This window comes from Rhinatrema bivittatum, chromosome 2, assembly GCF_901001135.1.
Source record: "Rhinatrema bivittatum chromosome 2, aRhiBiv1.1, whole genome shotgun sequence".
Taxonomy (NCBI): Eukaryota; Metazoa; Chordata; class Amphibia; order Gymnophiona; family Rhinatrematidae; genus Rhinatrema; species Rhinatrema bivittatum.
Window position 1 is genome coordinate 422,586,747 of NC_042616.1, and position 19,020 is coordinate 422,605,766.

Below are 19,020 nucleotides of genomic sequence, written 5' to 3' on the forward strand. Positions count from 1 at the left end.
ACAGACTGTTTTCCACTCATTTTTGTAAAATTGCCCTGTATCTTGGGTGCCCAAATCAGTGTTTCACAACCTTTTCAAACCCAAGGCATACTTAAAGTAACAAAAATATGTGTGGCACATCAACCTCCATAGAGCAGGCAGTGTGGACATGGAGAGGACTAGTATGGTCGAAAGAAGAGCTAGGAAATCACTGAAAGTCTCACCAGTCTCTCTTTCAAATTTTAAAAGAAAGGGAGTGAGGGGATGGAGAGACGCATGAATCCATCACAGTGGAGCAGCTGCCTGTAGGTATAAGTGCAGGAGAAGTCGGTGTAGTGTGGGCAGCTGGGCTCGGTGACTTATCTTGGCTGCTTCATGTGGCTGCCAGAGCTCTTCCACTGCTGCTACTCCCAGCACTCAGTGAGTCACATCCAGTGCTCTGTGCATGCTCTCTCTGTCTCATTCAGCCTGGGGATTAGACAGAGGCTGGAAGGACTCGAGGAGGATGCTGTGTGTGCCGCACAAAGCAGGATCCAGCTATCCATGCCCTGCATGCTGTCCATTAATTGTCACGCTCCAAGGCTCGTGCTGTAGCTAGGAGGAAGGGGCCTCTACACATTAAGATCCACTGCTGGTCTCTCTTGTTGCTGTGAGGTGCTGAGAGTAGAGCCCAGGTGCTGGCCTAGATCTGAGCATCAGGCAGTGGTGACTTTTCCATGGCACATCTGATGAGGACTGAAGGCACACTGGTTAGGAAATCCTGTGATAGACTTCTCGGCTAGTGACCTTGGTGCTGTGACATTACCGTTGGGCGCTTTTTAGAAGAACCTGTTGGGTCAGAGTTTCAGATCGAATGACTTGCCCTCTGACGATGACTACGACCGTTCTGACTTGGATGGTGTTGGAAAGTTCAGAAACAGAGAATCTGATGGTAGATAGATCTTAAGGTCGTTACCCCGTCTGCCTGGTTTCATTTCTTGCCCAGTACTATAGACCTCTGTTGACTTTTGGCTTTTTCTTTACAACTTTCAGGCCTCTGTGTTTATGCCATGCTTTCTTGAATTCTGTCTTTACCACCTCCTCGGGAGGCCATTTCATGAATCCATCACCCTTTCTGTGGAGAAATATTTCCTGATGTTGCTCCTAAGTTGTCTTTCTTGGAAACTCATACCATGACCTCTTGTTCTAAAGCATTTTGTTTCTCGTGAAAAAGATTTGTTTCTTGTTTTATTTGTATCTTTGAGGTATTTGACTATCGTATTCCTATCTCCCTCTCTCTCTCCTCTAGGGCAGAAGTGAACAAACTGGGGGGGGGGGGGGGAGGGGTGTGAATAATCCTGAAGAGGGCACATTGGCTGCCCCATCAAGGAAGGAAAAGCAAAATGGCTATGCTGTCAGATCTCAGTGCCATGGAGACACTGCAAGCTCAGGAGGGGAGGGAGCTGCCCAAACTAGTGAAAACACTGTAAGCATGCAATGCATCTCTTGGGCGAGGGAGAGGAGCTGCTTCCACTGTGACGGGCCTGGGCGGGGAGCCGCCTGCTCTGCGGCAGAACTGGGAGCAACCATTGCGGTGTTCTGCAACCCCCAAGGAGAGCTGCCACCCACAGGCCCCTCAGACTGGGAAGAGTTCCTCCTGTTGCTGGGACCCCTACCCAGGGAGAGAGATCACAGTTGTTGCCTGCCGGGGGGGGGGGGGGAAGCGGTGAGGTAAGAGAAGGAAATGGGCAAAGAATCCGAAGAAAGAGAGAGAGAGAGGAGGTGGAGAAGGGAGAATAAAGGCAAAAAGTGTAAGTAAATAAATAAAGTTAAATAAGCAAAGCATGAGAAGCTAAAAAAGATGTGCAAACTAAGAAAAATACAACAATTGAGACACAAATAGAAAAACTTTGAAAACGGTTAAAAAAAAAAAAAAAAAAAAAAAGCAAAAATAAATAAATATATAAATGAAAGTTGGGCAGGGTGGGATGGAGATGCTCTCAGCTCCTAAAACCAAAAGTCCAACCTTTACCAGTGGAGTGTGTGTGTGTCTGTGACCAGGTGTGGTGTGCCTGCCTCTGTCTGGGTGTGCTATGTCCATCTTCTGTTTCGGGAGAATGTGTTTGTGTGTTCTTTGTCTAGGTGTGGGTTTCTGTCTCTCTGTCTGGATTTGGGGTGCCTTTGCCTCTCTGTGGCTGTCTGGGTATGGGGTAACTATGTCTGTATGTGGGGGGGGGGGGGGTGTCTCTCTGTCTGTCTATGTGGGCGACTTTCTCTCTCTCTCAGTCTGGATGTGGGGTGCCTATTTCTTTCTGTATCTGTCCTGGAGGCCCACCAGATATCCACAATGAATATGCATGAGAGAAAATTTGCTCACCCCTGCCCTAGAGCAGGGGTGAGCAAACATTTTGAGCTGCGGCCCCCTCCCTTTCCATTCGAAATTGGTTGAAGCCCCCTCCCCCCCTCCAAGATGGGTTACACACACCCTATACAGAAAGAAATAGGCACCCCACATCCAGACTGCATGTTATGAAAATTTTCTCTCATGCATCTTCATTGTGGATATCCTGAAAACCTGACTGGCTGGTGGGCCCCCAGGACAGGGTTGGGGGACTACTGCTCTAGGGTATTCATAGTTAGCTCTTTTGGTGCAGATTTTCTAGTGTTTTTTGGTAGCTTTTCTCTGGACCATTTCCATCATGTCTGTCTGTCTCTCCATCTAGCAGTATGGATTCCAAAACTAAGAACATAAGAAATTGCCATGCTGGGTCAGACCAAGGGTCCATCAAGCCCAGCATCCTGTTTCCAACAGAGGCCAAACCAGGCCACAAGAACCTGGCAAGTACCCAAACACTAAGAAGATCCCATGCTACTGATGCAATTAATAGCAGTGGCTATTCCCTAAGTAAACTTGATTAATAGCAGTTAATGGACTTCTCCTCCAAGAACTTATCCAAACCTTTTTTAAACACAGCTACACTAACTGCACTAACCACATCCTCTGGCAACAAATTCCAGAGCTAGATAGCCTTCTAGGGGAGGTCTTGCCAAAAACCTCTGTACAGCTGTATTATTGCCTCCTTTATCTTCTACTGGTTCCCTCTCTCTCTCCCTGTGTGTTCTGCTATCCCTCTGGCACTGGCCTCCATCTTCTCACAGTATTTTGCTTCCTTGAAGACATGGGACACAATCTCCTTCACCTTCTGCCTACTCTGTTAGGGAAGTCCACTCTGCTGAAGACGCTCTAGGTAATGGACTTGCAAAGAGAATTAGGATACATGGGCTAAAGCACTGGAAACAGATTTAGTAGAAGTGCTGGGACATGAACTGAAGACCGTGACGGACTGGACATAAGCTATGAGATTGGGGAGGAAACCGCAGCATCTTTCTAAGCTTTGGGGACCCAGTTAACAACAACATGTGGAAGAGGCGAGAGAGAGAGAGGGAGTGCTCTTTCCAGCGATTGCCCATCCTCCGTGAATACATTTAGTACACCTTGTAGGAAATGCCACCGTTCATTTCCGTGTTGCTCTGCGTGCTAACCGGTAATGCCATATCTTTGGCACGGCTGGCCGATGTCGCGGTTCTCGCTTTTAAAGGGGGAGCAGAGGGCATTTTTTTGTTTGCGAACCATTCAGACCGCAGATAGACCCCCACAACTTTTTTAATCGAGGAAGGTGGCAATTTGTTTGGAAATAGGATGAAAAATGGCCTGTTTTGACTGTGGTGCTGGGACAGCAGCTTCTGAGGTTCCTGCAGGCACGTAGCAACGTTGGAAGTCAAGTTTCTGCAAATGTAAGGGCCTCAAAAAAAAAAAAAAAAAAAAAAAAGTAAATAAATAGAAACGTGGATGGATGTTTTAAAATGGATGCCACTTCTACAATCGCAGCCTCTCCCATGCTTTTGTGGTTACAGGGCTAGATGTATAGAAATAGTCTTTTTAAAAAAAACAAACCCCAGCGAGAATCCTAAAACCTGAAATGAATCAATCTCCTGGGGGCCTGGCTGAAAATAGGTTTCTCTGACCTACCCAAGGCCACTTGTGGTCGAGCTGTGTGCAGTGCTGTAAAAAGATTATACAAGTTCCCTCTTAGCAGCTTATGAACCTAAGAGAAGCAATATTAATGCTGCCGTCCATAGTGGCTGGAAATGTCTTTATAGATTAGTGATTGCAAATGGTGGTGATCCCTGCCGGGCGCAGCTGCCTCTTCCATTACCCTCCCCACTTCCAGTGGTGGTGCTGCTGCAGCGATATTGATACCCTGCCAGGCAGCAGGCTGGATGGGAAGCCACCTCTGGGGCTGAGCCCCTCTGTGCCCTCTTCCGTATGGTCAGCCCTTCCTACGCCCTGCACATGCCTACTGGGATGACTAATTGCCTGCGGCAGCGCTGCTTAGAGAGTGTAATTGAGACCAGCGGCTTTCAAGCGAAAGTTGCAGCGTGACACTTCTCACTTTCCGCACCCCCTTCACACAGATGGGCCTGCTGGTGGGGGGGGGGGGGGGGGCTGTAGGGCAAACCACCTTGGTCACATTTGAGCAGGTTAAGGAAGAGCAGATTCTTGGGGGGGGGGGGGAGTTAAAACCCCCATGGCAGGCATGGACTTCATAATCTTGCTGTTTATGAGGGACACTGACTGCAAGCCCATGTGAGCCACAAGGGTAATCCAAGTCTGGATATTGCTGGCCAGGAGCAGCCGCTGCCGCCCAGCTAATCAAGTAGGAAAGACCTGCTTCACCCAGTAGCCGGTCTGGTGGTTTGTGACTCCTGTGCAGAGATAATAAGCCACCTGAAGCTTGGTGGTGCTTTCTTTTTTTTAACTGGAAAATATGTGGTGGAGTTGGTTAATGGCACTAGCCGCATTCTGAGGCCGAGATGTGGGTAATGATGAGACCTTGGTACAGTAATCTCGCTGCACTTTTCTGGGTCACTACTAATGGAATTGGTCGAGTGTAGCCGAAACCCCTTAAGTCTCCTTCAGCATTTATTTATTTATTTAGAATTTTTCTATTCCGCTTTTCAGCACTTCAGAAGGTACATCAAAGCGGATTACATTCAGGTACTGAAGGCATTTCCCTGTCCCCACAGGGCTTACAATCTTAATTTTGTACCTGAGGCAACGGAGGATAAAGTGACTTGCGCAAGGCAACAAGGAGCTACCAGGCTACTCCTCCTCCACTCTGGCTGCAGAATAAACAGGCTGCTGCAAAATAGTCCTACCAGCTGGCTCCCTGCTGCGGATGTCAATGCAATTATCCCGCCTTGTGCTGAGAGCAGCTGCCTTCCCTTTCCTCCCACCCTCCACTCTTCCGCCCCTGCGGTGCTGGGGGGGGGGGGGGGGGCTGATTTTTATTTCACATATTCAATCAAGATTATTGTTGCCCTGATATAGCGGAACTAGAAAAGGTGCAGAGAAAGGCAACAAAAATTATAGAGGGGATGGAACGGCTCCCCTATGAGGAAAGGCTATCGAAGTTAGGGCTGTTCAGCTTGGAGAAGAGAGGACAGTGGTTTATAAATTCATGAGTGGGGTGGAACAGGTAAATGGAGAAATAGGGACATTCCATGAAACATAACAAACAGATTTAAAACAATTGAAGAGTATTTTTCACTCACCGGTGTCCAGAAAAGGGGCCGGGGGGGGGGGGGGGGGGGGGTTTGATAGTGAGCAGCCGTGTTTTCGCCCGCTGCAGTTGCGGCCACGCTGCACCCTATCACCCCTGTAGCACCAATGAAACAGCTCTAGCTATTTCCGGCGCTACTGCGAGCGATAAGGTGGGATACCTTATCGCCCTCAGTGCTGCAGCCCCCTACTTTGCCTAAACCCCGCCCAAACTCCTCCCCTTTCCCTAATTTGAATGTTGACATCGCAATGTGGTAGTTATCGCATGCGATAACGCCCTAATGCATCCGATAACAGCCCATTGCAATTCGATGAATGGCTAATGCACGATGAAAGTATGAAATTGGTTACCAGAGGTTGTGGTCAAGTTATCTAGCATAGTTGAGTTTAAAAGAGGTTTGGACAAGTTCCTGGAGGAAAAGCTCATAAGCAAGTTATTAGCCAGATGGACTCAGGGCAGGTGGGAGGGAATCCGCTGCCTATCCCTGGAAGAGAGCAGCAAGGATTTGGATGTAACTCTTTAGAGATGTGCATTCTTTTATCATGAAGTAGGCAATTTCAACGAAATTGCCTAATTTGTCGTGGTTCGGGAGACCCGAACCCCTAAACGGATTTTCCCCAAACTTAGTGCGGGGGGGGGGGGGGAGGGGCACATTTATTAAAAAAAACAAACAAACACCCCAACCCTTCAATTTTACTTTATTACAACCCCCCCCCCCCACCATCCTGATCCCTCCCCAATACTTACTAAAAGCCCTGGTGGTCCAGCGGGGTCCAGCGAGTGATGTCTCCCTCTCGGGCCGTCAGGCCTACCATGAATCAAAATGGCGCCGGTGCCCTTTGCCCTTATGTCACAGGGGCTACCGGTGCCATTGGTCGGCCCCTGTCACATGGTAGGAGCAATGGTCTGCTGGCGCCATCTTGTGCTCCTACCATGTGACAGGGGCTGAACAATGGCACTGTGGTAGCCCCAGTGACATAGTAAGGGCAAAGGCTATCGGCGCTATTTTGAATACTGGCAGCCGATGGCCCGAGTGCAGGAGATTGCTCCAGGATCCCCGCTGGACCACCAGGGACTTTTGGCAAGTCTTTGGGGGGAGGTCAGGAATCTTGGGGAGGGATCGGGTTGGTGGGAGGGGTGTTGTAATAAAGTAAAATTGAAGTGTTGGGGTGATTTTTTTCCGACTCGTTTTTTTTCCTGATTCGGGGGTTATTTTTTGATTCGTTTTCTGACTCATTTCCTCCGATTTGTGCCGCCGAAAAACAATCCGCGGGAAAACGAAATTTTTCAACGAAGCGCCCGAACCAAAATCCGACCCAACACGGAAAAACTAAGCTCATCTCTAGTACTCTTTGGGATCTGCTGCGTGCATCCTATTGACCTGGTCACCACTGTTGGGCTTGATGGACCTTTGGTCTGACCCAGCTTGGCACATCTTGTGATCTTTCACCAGAGTGAAATTGAGCCAGTCCGCATAGCTGGCAGAAGGGCTTCAAAGTAAGGGTTCTTTAGCTCATGTAGAGTATTCTCAGACCTAGGCACGCTGCCAGTATTGCTGCTGCTATCTAGTGGCCAGAAAAGAACTGCACGTTTTCACTGGGGCTGCTGATGCACCCAAAACAGAAGCAGGGTATTTAATTTGCTACTATTTTTTTAAATATAGTTTTTCATAATTTGTATTTTGATATGTACAAATGCATGCATATGTATTGCATTTTATTTTCTCTTTTCCCCTGTTTTTCTTCTCTCGGTGGCTTCCTTCTGCCTTGCCCATACTCTCTCCATGAAGAAAGTGTGGGTGGCTTTGGAGGCAGGAGCTTCATAAGAACATAACATATGCCATGCTGGGTCAGACCAAAGGTCCATCAGGCCCAGTATCCTGTCTCCAACAGTGGCCAATCCAGGCCACAAGTACCTAGTAGGATCCTAAAAGGTCAATAGTTTCTATGCTGCTTTTTCCAGGGATAAAACATGGATTCCTCAAGTCCACCTTAATAATGGTTTACAGACTTTTCTTCCGGGAACTTGTTCTACCTTTTTTTTAAACCCATCTACACTAACAGCTTTCATCACATCCTTCGGCAACAAATTGCAGAATTTAAATATGCGTTGAGTCAAAAAAATGTTTTCTCCTATTTGTCTTAAATGCAGTACCTAGTAAACTGTGTGTCCCCTTGTCTGTCTTCTTTTTTGAAAGAGTAAACAATTATTTGTGTTTATCTGTTCCACTCAACTCGTTATTTTATAGTCCTCTGTCATATCTCCCTCAACTGTCTCTTCTCCAAGGTGAAGAGCCCTAATCTCTTCAGCCTTTCCTCATAGGGGGAGCTGTTCCAGCCTCTTTATCATTTTGGTCGTCCTTCTCTGTACCTTTTTCTAATTCTATGTCCTTCTTCTTCTTTTTTTTTTTTTTTTTTTGGAGATGCAACGACCAGAATTGCCCATGTAACTCCTTTTTTATGGTAGGTGACACTCGTCTATGGCCCAGACAGGGAGTTGCTGTATCTAAGCAGGCAGGACCCAGGGCACTGGGTGTTCAATAATAATTTTACTGATTGGTTAAAGTAAAATTAAAGTCCGTCTTTAAATAAGAGTGCAGTTAGTTTATTTTAATACAAGTAGGGTGTCTCATCTTGAGTAGGCGTCCTTTCTTCAGCAAGAACATAAGAAAATGCCATACTGGGTCAGACCAAGGGTCCATCAAGCCCAGCATCCTGTTTCCAACAGTGGCCAATCCAGGCCATAAGAACCTGGCAAGTACCCAAAAACTAAGTCTATTCCATGTAACCATTGCTAATGGCAGTGGCTATTCTCTAAGTGAACTTAATAGCAGGTAATGGACTTCTCCTCCAAGAACTTATCCAATCCTTTTTTAAACACAGCTATACTAACTGCACTAACCACATCCTCTGGCAACAAATTCCAGAGTTTAATTGTGTGTTAAGTAAAAAAGAACTTTCTCCGATTAGTTTTAAATGTGCCCCATGCTAACTTCATGGAGTGCCCCCTAGTCTTTCTATTATCCGAAAGAGTAAATAACCGATTCACATCTACCCGTTCTAGACCTCTCATGATTTTAAACACCTCTATCATATCCCCCCTCAGTCGTCTCTTCTCCAAGCTGAAAAGTCCTAACCTCTTTAGTCTTTCCTCATAGGGGAGTTGTTCCATTCCCCTTATCATTTTGGTAGCCCTTCTCTGTACCTTCTCCATCGCAATTATATCTTTTTTGAGATGCGGCGACCAGAATTGTACACAGTATTCAAGGTGCGGTCTCACCATGGAGCGATACAGAGGCATTATGACATTTTCTGTTTTATTCACCATTCCCTTTCTAATAATTCCCAACATTCTGTTTGCTTTTTTGACTGCCGCAGCACACTGCACTGACGATTTCAATGTGTTATCCACTATGACACCTAGATCTCTTTCTTGGGTTGTAGCACCTAATATGGAACCCAACATTGTGTAATTATAGCATGGGTTATTTTTCCCTATATGCATCACCTTGCACTTATCCACATTAAATTTCATCTGCCATTTGGATGCCCAATTTTCCAGTCTCACAAGGTCTTCCTGCAATTTATCACAATCTGCTTGTGATTTAACTACTCTGAACAATTTTGTGTCATCTGCAAATTTGATTATCTCACTCGTCGTATTTCTTTCCAGATCATTTATAAATATATTGAACAGTAAGGGTCCCAATACAGAGCTTGGTCGAGCTTCCCAATTGGTATAAAATGTGCACTAAAGCTCTCCCAGCAGCTTACCTGGGAGTTCTATGTCAGGGTGCCCTTCTAGCACAGCAAAAACCATCCTTCCTCAATGTCATGTTCAAATCCGAACTCCCAGCCCTGGCTTCTGGTCCCATGGAGGAGGAGATCCGGTGGGTCTCCATGTTCTTACATCCTTCCTTTAGTTGTTTCTGAAAGGACGACAACTCGGGTTGAAAAGTCTGTGGTTCAGGAACCTGCTATAAAAGCCTTGCTACCAGCGAGGACGGGTGGCTTAAACCTCCTCACAACAGCCAGAAAAAAATATATAATACTTTCTTAATCAAAACTCTTCCCAGACTGGGGAGAATGGGCTCGCTGGTCTTCTGCCCCTGCACTCTTGAGTCCAGCCAGCGAGGATGACCTTCTTCAAAGGAGCAGGGTTAAAACACAATCCCTTCCAAAAATAGGATTCTTCTAACCTTCAAGTGCCTCACATAGCCAAGCCTATCGCAGGTACTTGCCTTGTTCAGGGAGTGAATGGGCTCACTGGTCTTCAGTCCTGGACTGCGAGTCCCACAGGGGTTCTAGTGAAAAGAGGTCCTTCCTGTAACTAAGGTTCCAGAGACCCTCTGGCAGGTGGGCACAGGGGAGTCTCCCCTCAAAAAGCAAAAACCTGATGAGGCAGGGAAAAACAGACATCATGACTCTAAATTTAGAGTCTGACCTAAACTGAATCTAGCCACAAAATGGCTGGGTTATATAGCAAGGAGCAACCAATCCCAGCTCTCCAAGGTGGGAGGAGGGCAAAAGGGGATGGAAAGCTCAGAAGTGGTTACTATCTAACTGGAATGGAATTAAGTGCATGTAGTGGCAGACTGGATGGTCCTGCTACACACTCTCACACACTCACTCTCACTCACACTCTCTCTCACACACACTCTCACTCACACTCTCTCACACACACTCACACTCTCTCACACACACACACTCTCACTCTCTCTCACACACACACACACACACTCTCACTCTCACACACTTTCAAGCCCAAGGCACACTTGCAATAACAAAAATAGTGTGGCATACCAACTTATATGGAGAAGACTCATATGGTCAAAAGAAAAGCTAGGAAAGCACCGAAAGTCCCACCAGTCTTACAAATTTTAAAAGAAAGGGAGAGAGGAGACGGAGAGTCGCATGAATCCGTCACAGTGGAGCAGCTGCCTGTATGTATAAGTGCAGGAGAAGGGAGAAGTCGGTGTAGTGTGGGCAGCTGGCTCTGTGACTTATCTTGGCTGCTGCATGTGGCTGCCAGAGCTCTTCCACTGCTGCTGCTCCCAGCACTCAGTGAGTCACATCCAGTGCTCTGTGCATGCTCTCTGTCTCATTCAGCCTGGGGATTAGACAGAGGCTGGAAGGACTTGAGGGTACTGTTTGTGCTGCACAAAGCAGGATCCGGCTATCCATGCCCTGCATGCTGTCCATTCATTGCCACGCTCCAGGACTCATAGGAAGAAGAGGCATGTTCAAGATGCACCAATATGCCATGGCACGCTTGTTGGGTGACAGTGTTCTAGGTGTGATCTCTCACCATGGAGCAATACCAAGGTGTTACGACAGCCTCCATTTTATTCTCCATTCATTTCCTAATAATTCCTAACTTTATGCTTGCTTTTTTGACCGCCACTGCTCTGGGCCAAGGATTTCAAAGTATTGTCCACCATGATGCCCATGTCTTTTTAATAGATGGAAATTCCTAATATGGAACCTGACGTCAAGTAACTACAATGTGGGTTACTTTTCCCTATGTGCATCACTTTGCACTTGTCCACATTAAATTTAATCTACCATTTGGATGCCCAGTCTTCTAGCCTCTTGAAATTTATCACAATCCACTTGTGATTTAACAACTTGGAATAATTTTGAGTTGTCCGCAAATCTGATGACCTCGCTCATTGTTCCCCTTTCCAGATAATTTATAAATATATTAAAAAGCACCAATCCCAGTACAGAACCCTGAGGCACTCCACTCCTATTCTCTGCTTCCTATCTTTTAACCAGTTAGCAATTTTCAATAGGATATTGCCTCCTATCCTACGACTTTTTTTTAAATTTTCTTAAGGGCCTATCATGGGAGACTTTGTCAAATGCCTTCTGTGTTCTCCTTGGAGGAACCACAGAGGATACAGTATTTTTGATATTTTTCATAAGCCCGTGACTCGTGAATGACTTAATGCCAGCTCCGGGGGCTGGCGTTAAATTTGCCGGGTTAAAAAGTGTGCGCTGGTGCCAGGGGATTTACTGCATCAGTGGATGAAAGCTAATAGACTCATCTACATGGAACTTACATGCGATGAGCGCTATCAGCTACGTGTTTCTTTGGACTCACTTTGGACGCACTAATCCTCTTATTGCATCGGGTGTTCCTCTAGCGCATCCAAAATGTGCGTCCAGCCGAGGTTAAACCTGTGCGCTAGAGTGGGCGCACTTTATTGCATCGTCCCCCCCTCAGTCTCTTGCAGGATCTTTATCCCGTTGGATTCTTTGCCATCCCTAACATAAAGCGTCGTTCGCCCACCGAGTTGATCCACCCTATCATTGCGCTATTATTTCTACTCTGCTATAGCACTGTACTTGTTGGCTTTACTCTTTCCATCAGGTCTCTGAGATGCTAATTATGTCTTTTCATTCACTGCTATGCGCTCCAACTCTCCCATCTTACTTTTTAGACTTCTGGCATTAGTATATAGACATTTCAAAGTATGATTTTTTTTGTTTGTATTAACAGCCTGCTCATCAGTTGACAGGGGTATGTTATGGTATTACATCTGCTTTAACAAAAATAGACATTTCAGGATTTGCCACCTTCTGTGATGTCCCTGTTTTCATTTTTCCTGTCAATGTGCTATTCCCTTTACTTGTTCATTCTGTTTAAAAAGTATTTAATTTATAACATTTAATTTTATTTAGTTATTTAAAATGAAATGTGACAATTTCTGCTGATACTGAGCATGGCTTTAGAATCCATGAGCTTAGAGATTCAAAAAGAAGATGAGAACTTTCCTGAGAAAATATAAAAAGAGTGGTCACTCTTATGTTTGTTTGTTTTTTGGGTTTTTTTTTAATTCAAGAATTCAAGAAAAAATGTGCGACTTCACAGTAAGTGTATAATGTATTGCAGGTTCTTATATGTTAAAGTAGATTTTTGTCTACATAGAAAATATATTTGTACGAGCTTAAATATTTAAACACTATGGGGTAGATTTTCAAAGGGTTGCGTGCGTAAGATACGCGCGCAACTTCCGAAAACCTACCCCTGCCTCCCCCTGCGCACGCCAAGCCTATCTTGCATTGGCTCGGCGGCACGCGCAAGACCCGGGACGCGCGTATGTCCTGGGGCTTGTAAAAAGGGGCGGAGCATAGGCGGTCTGGGGATGTGGCGTGGCCTGAGCCTCCAGGCTCAGGGAGGCAGGCGTAACTTCTTCAACAAAGGTAAGGGGGGGTTCTAGGTAGGGGAAGGGAGGGGAAGGTGCGGCGGGGTGGAGGGAACAGAGGCAGGCTGTGCGGAGCGGCGCGCGCAAGTTGCACAATTGTGCACCCCCTTGCGCGCGCCGACCCTGGACTTTATAACATGCGCGCGGCTGCGCACACATGTTATAAAATTGGGCGTAGATTTGTTCGCGCCGGGTTGCGCGAACAAATCTGTGCCCACGCGCAGGTTTTAAAATCTGCCCCTATGTAAATCACAGAATTGGCTTTGCTTTGTTGTTTGAGGTTTTCTTTTGGTCGATTTGATGTAAAGCTTTTATAAAGATTTGCCATCAAACTTTTTATTTACTACTTGGCTTTATATCCTGCCTTTCTGAATCCATAATCACTCAAAGCGGGTTACAGCATATTAGAAAAAATTTGCTTACAAACAGGTCATTTGTATCTTAACATTTTTAGGGAGTAACAGATTCAGATAGAAGCAGGATCTCAATAACAACTTGACAGTAAGGTGTACTGTACTTTATTCACTTTTAGACTTAGAATGTAAATAATCTGCAGTCATGACTAAGCTCCACACCTTGAAACATCGGCCACAGAACTTGCTGCCGCTGCCTGTAGAATCGAGCCACAGTCTGTCTTGGGAAACTGAGGCCCTGGGCACTTCCTGTGGATGGACACCTGGGAAACTTTATTGCCTGCTCCTTTAAAAAAAAAAAAAAAATTCCACTCCTTCTCCCTCTGGCTGACAGAGGCACTTGCCAGGGACTCGTACAGCAGCTTGTGCCGTAAGCTGCAGGGCTGACTGTGTGGCAGGCGAGGTGTGCAAGTCCACCAGCGGCACCTGGCTCACAAAAAGATAGGGGGGGAGGAGGGGGAAGCTTCTCTGGAGGGGTCACATTCTTGGATGCTTCTTGCCTCCATAATTTGGCTCCTCATTAGTAGAACATTTTTTTATTTTATTTTTTTTTATTTGATAAAGCGCCTATATGTATCTGGCCTACACAAGTCGTGCTATGAGCACTCTAATACAACCAGCAGTATTTTTTTTTATTTTTTTTTTTGAGAGGGGGTTTTAATACATCATTATAAGATAACAAAATGATCAGAAAAAGGTTACTTGGTAGTCTGCTATGTCTGCTTTTTAACATTTGTTTATTTAATGGTAAAAGAGGAAGTGAGAATTTTTCTAGTAGGACCCATGAACAGAACTGGTTCAACCAAAACATGCCACGTGACCTGATCCATAGACCAGACACATGCACATCTGTCTACCCAATATTCCTGGTAGTGGGCCTGTTTGGAGGACCCAGTATAGCAGGGTTCATGTACAGCCTGGTGCAGAGAGATGAAGCAGAAAGAACAGAACTGGTGAGATGGATCTTTTTTTTTTTCTGGCTCATATTCCTCATTTGGGAGGGAATGGAGGATATGTGCTGGCCAAGAGGCTGTGTTGTGAGCTCTTGGTAAGGAAAAAGCCCCCTTTTCCTATTGGAGATACAACATTTGGAGTGTGGACTTTGGTAATATTTGAAGCCCGATGTCCTAAAGGGCCCGACAGGCTTATCCTGACCCCATCACAGAACCTGAGTCCTCAAGCCTGCATGTGACTGGAGTGTGGGGTTCAGCAGGGAATGGACGTGTAACCCCCCTTGTAAAAAGAAAAAAGGGGGTTACATTTTTTTTTCTCCCTTTTTTATTTTAACTATTGAGATATATTTATAATGGTGCACATGAATTTATGGGCTGTTATATACCTAATTTATTCCCGTTTTCAAAGCAAACTCATGCACACAAGTTCACTTTGAAAATTATCCCATGAAAAACTACCTCTCCTGATGGGCTTAGAAACACGTGCATACCGGGGGAGTGTGTGTATGTGTTTAATTTTACATGTATAATGTGGCTGGGGAAATTTTCAAAGGGGCTATTTTTGTCAGTAATTCACCGTTGGGAAAATTGCCCTCCTTTATCTGTTATTTTGGTAACCCATGTACAAAGTGTCAGGCCAATAAAGTTCTTCAAATCTGAAAGAGGGGTGTGTGCCTGGAAATCACCATCTGGCTGGAATAATATTTACACGGAGCAGTAATGAGCCCACGACACGGCTCGCGTGACGCAGCACGCCGCTCAGGAGCAGTGCTCCCTTTGCCAGCTGAGTTGTTTTGGCTTGACGATAGCTTTTTACCGAAGAAAAAGTACTGTCCGGAGTAGAATCATGCAGAGGTGCCGTACTGGCTCTTCCAGCTATAGCAGGTACAGGTCGGACGCGGTCCCAGAAAAAGAATAAAGTGTGAGATCCTCAAACCACTTAAGTACTGGGGCAGGACTCTGTGGCGGGGGGGGAGCAATCCTTCCTAGTTCTCCTAAAGTTATCTTCTCCTCTTGTAACCCTTGGACTCCAGGAAGGTTCTCGTCTCCCGCACAAGAATGCTAAAACTCTGCCTGATGAGCGCCCAAGCTCCTTGGCAAAGCCTCCCTCCACCCTTGGAAGACAGGAATCCTCTTTCGTGTCGGAAATGGAGAAGAGAGGAAAACCACCCTCTGCCTTCCAGGAGCCACAGCCGTGCCTCGGGTCTCAGCACCAAGCTTCACTCAATGTCAAACTCCAAATATACCCCCCCCCCCCCCCCCCAACGTGGGACACATTCTGTCACCATTTACAGAACCGCTCACTAACCCATCTTTTGTGGGATGGACCACCTGTAATTTAATTCCTTTGGAACCTGCCAGTGCTGGAATATATATATATATATATATATATATTTTTTTTTTTTTTTTTTTAAACTTTATTTTTAATGCAGTTTTCAATTTTAACTACAAGAAGACTCCTTCACAGAAATTCAGGGCCTACAACCATCAGGAAAAAAAAAAACAACCAACCAACAGAAGAAAGAAAAGAAAAAAAACCCCAAAACATTCCACATTGGCCTCTGATATAGAAAGAAAAAGGAGGCAACCAAGGTAAAACTAAGACAGAAAAAAATCAAGAAAAGAGAAGAGAGAGCAAAATACGAAGAGACAACCTCATAATGACAGCCAGGTTAGTTAGCACTAGATCCCGGCAGTTTATAAGAATCCAGAAAAAAGAACCCTCCGTTGAGAAGGCTCATGGTACACATATCCAACATTATGCAATTTCAAAATTATGTTTACGTGGGTAACGGACAATAAACTGTGCTCCAAGAACCAAAGCCTTTTGGCGCATAGCCGGACATTTTTTCCTCTGACCCAAGTGGACCTTGTAAGTGCTGGAATATTCTTAATAGTTTTATGAGGGAAAACCTATCCCCCTGTACAGAAGCATGTATCTACATAATAGTAAAAATAACAGCAAGATAAAATTCTAGGTTACAGAAAGGACAGTAACACCCCAAGCTGCAGCTGGTGGTGAGGGGAGGGGGCCATCACAGAAGGAATTGGTTAAGAAGAGAGTTTGCCTTTTATTTTTTTCTCCTCTGCAGTTCCTCTCTAATCTTCCTATGGTGTTTGGGTTATGCAACATAGGCTAATGTAGTAATGAGGGCCTGGTTTTCTTTTTTTTTTTTTTTAAGAGGTTGGGGAGGGGGGAAGGGTTGCAACATGAACAGAAGCATTCGAGCTCTATTTGTTCGCTTTCTTTTTCCCCAGCGGTCTTTGTTGCTGGGACCTGCCCTGAAACAGAGAGCTGGATGTGCTTCCAGGAGCTAGGCGGAGGAATGAGGGCTTGCCGCCCGCTGGCGTCTGTCGGAACAGCCAGTTCCTGCCGTGGGGCCAAGCAAGCCACAGAAAGGAGTTCACCTGTTTTGCTGGCGAGGGTGACACGAGGGTTCCCATCCCACGTAATTTTTGTGTCTGCAGCTCTTGTCATGTGGGGGGGGGGGGGGGGGGGGGGGGAGTCCTGGTGACAACGTTTTCAAGCAAGAGAGAAGAAAATTCCTTCAGGGAATTGAACAGTTCCAGTGCAAGCTTGCCTTTTTTTTTTTTTCTATCCCCCTCACTATATTGCCGGCCTTGAGATGAGAGGACACTCTGTGCTGGGTACACGCTGCATGGGATAAGGAAACGGGTTCCAGAGCCTGTTTGTGAGGATGCGGTTCGGAGTATTTTTTTTTTTTTTTTATTGTTGCCGTACCCTGATGATGAAATAGGTGGAAGGACTGAGGTTGGCTTCCGTTGGCACGACCTGTGCTGGCCAGTGTATTGTCCCCGTAAGGCCGTCTCCATAGCGGACGTTTCTCATGATGGAGGGTAGTGGCATGAGCAAGCATTCGCTGCGGGGGGGATTTGCTTTAATGAGGATACACCGGATTTATTTAATAAAGTTGTACAAGCTAGATTGTCGCTTCCTCCTTTTCGGTCTTATTAATACTAAACCGTCTTCCTTGTTTTAACTTCGAATATATTTTTGCTTGCCCTCAGAATAAAAGGCGTGCACCTCTTTGTTGCTCTTATGACCCCAGTAAGCTCTGCCTGTGCCGTTGTCCTGCTTTCCCTGTGCTGGTGTGAGGCATTCGGGGAGGGAAGGGAGTGTCTCTGATGGCGAGCAGCACAGCAGTTGCTCAGTTCTCTTGAGACTCCATGGTGGAAAGAGAAAACCTTTCAGAGTCTTTAAACACCAGTGTCTCCTCAGAATTAGTAAAATAGAAATAGAAAGGGAGTTGTAGATCTTTAATAAAAACAGTCACTTGAATGACCTGTCTAATTCTTTTATTTCTTTTTTGGAAGTAATACAGCCCTTAATATAGTCCAGGGCTCTAATTTTCAGTCAAAGATTTTATTTTATTTTTCCTCTACCGGCAGCTGCCTCCTGCTGCTTTTCGGATTTCTGCCGAATTGGAAATCCGTGCCAGCTGGGGGCTATGGCAAACTGAGCCATCACTCAAAGCTACCTGGGGGTCTTCTCCCTCTCCTCCCTTTTTTTTTTTTTGTTAAATTGCCTCCAGTGTGGAAGTGGCAGCTCTTTGGAGCGTGAGTCCTGAGCCACACAAGAAGCTGTGGCTGTAACGAAATGAGTGGAACTCCTCCTCCTCCCTCCATGGCCTGTGAACATTGCCTCCCCAGTTATCCCCAGCCCCAGCCGGCCTGAGAAGCGCAGGGTTCCAAAACCGAACTGGGCTCTCCTGTGTGGCAGTGCGCGGCAGTATTCACTGGGCCTTCTGTCAGGGAGATGGAAAGGCAGCCGTCCGCCCTCTGCCCTTTTCAGATTTATCCCTTTTACATTCAGGTAGACTTGGGGACTAATTGATTAAAATATATCTGTGCCAATTCTTTTTGTAATGTTAACTAATTCCCAATGTTTGAATGTTATTTATATGTTTTAGATAACTTGATTAAATTCTATTTTACCACATGTAATGTTGTTTCTTTTTAATTGTATGGATTGTTTATGTATTTTATTTGACTGATATTCTTTTACAGAAGTGTTTTATTATCAGTCTTTGTAGTGTGCCTCTCTTTTGTTGGTCTCCTGCATTGTTGAGAAGAAGCATATATAAGAAAGGGAAACTACCACGGATACAGTGCTGGTCACCAGCTAGAGAGAGCAGATAAGAGCTAACCATATGCAAAACAACATCGACAAAACATCATCTGAGAACACCAGTTGAAAAGCGCTCATATGAGAAACAAAGGTGGGGAGGGAAGCTAAACTTAGAAAGAGGTCAAATTCTAGAGCGTGCAAGTAATTAGACAGGAGGAGTGCAGGTCTAAGTCAAGCAAGGACGGGGGCGCAACCTTCTGCTCAGGGCCGAAGGCCTCTGTGAACAACCAGGTTTTCAGGTTCTTCCTATAGGTCATCGGGTCCGGAGAGCATCTTCTGTTCAGAGGCAGGGCGTTCCGAAGGGTTGGGACTGAGCCAGTAAAAGGTCCTTTTCCTTGTGCAGCGGAGTCAGATTTCCTTAGGGTCAAGGACTGTCAGGTGTGTGCTCGGCAGAGGGCGAGCCGGGTTATATAGGGAAGGTCGATTTGCCAGGTAGAGTGGGGCCAGGCCATGGAGGGCTTTGAAGGCCGGGACCGGGGTTTTAAAAATGGAGCGGTGTGAGATCGGCAGCCAGTGCAAGGCTTTCAGCAGAGGAGTGATTGCATTGAGCAAGGTTCGTGCTGCAGAATTCTGGGTGATTTGCAGGCGGTGAGTGATTTTTTTTTTTTGGAAGCCATTAATAGAGAAAGTTGTAATAATCTACTTGGGAGATAACCTAGGCTCGCATGCTAGAGGTGTAGGCAGGGGCATCAAACATTTTGTCGGAGATGCT

General features: G+C 45.9%; 1 protein-coding gene across 4 annotated transcripts in view; it reads left to right on the top strand.

The window, feature by feature from the left end:
• The window catches only part of CSNK1E (casein kinase 1 epsilon), an 81,964-nt gene that overhangs the window by 18,834 nt on the left and 44,110 nt on the right, over positions 1–19,020 (top strand). The gene's annotated exons all lie outside the window — the stretch shown is intronic.